The sequence below is a fragment of the Cystoisospora suis genome, assembly GCF_002600585.1.
Source record: "Cystoisospora suis strain Wien I chromosome Unknown contig_4370, whole genome shotgun sequence".
NCBI lineage: Eukaryota > Apicomplexa > Conoidasida > Eucoccidiorida > Sarcocystidae > Cystoisospora > Cystoisospora suis.
Genome location: NW_027157162.1, coordinates 733 through 1,247, shown reverse-complemented (window position 1 = coordinate 1,247; position 515 = coordinate 733).

Genomic DNA, 515 nt, shown 5'->3' with positions numbered 1-515 from the left:
CGGCGCAGAGCGGCTCCGCCGCTGCGCTCCACCAACAACCCCGCAATTTGTCACCACCTTTTTGCCGGCGGCCGGCGCAGAGCGGCTCCGCCGCTGCGCTCCATCGCCAACCCCGCAATTTATCACCACCCTTCGGCCTACGCCGGCCGGAGCTGACTTCTCTTCTCGGGCCGTTTGCTGGTTGCGTGGTCCAGCCCTGCTGTGTCTACCTCGGCGTCTTTCTTTGTCCGCGCTCCCCATCCTATCGTTTCCTGGTTTAATCTTATTCTCCCGATTTGGAAGAAGTAGTTGGAGTCTTTCTGCCTCTTTGCGCTGTTTCTCCTGTGATGAAGTCGCATTCCTCATGGCGTTCATACTTATCTCTTCCTCCAGTAGCCGCCCGCGAAGTTCGAGTCCATCGGAGGTAAGTGTCCAGCTCCTTGTTCTCTTCATCACCTTCTTCGTTTCCTCCTCTTCTTCTTTGTGATTCTTGACCATCCCTCCTTGTGTATCATTCCCCCCTTCTTCTTCTTTGT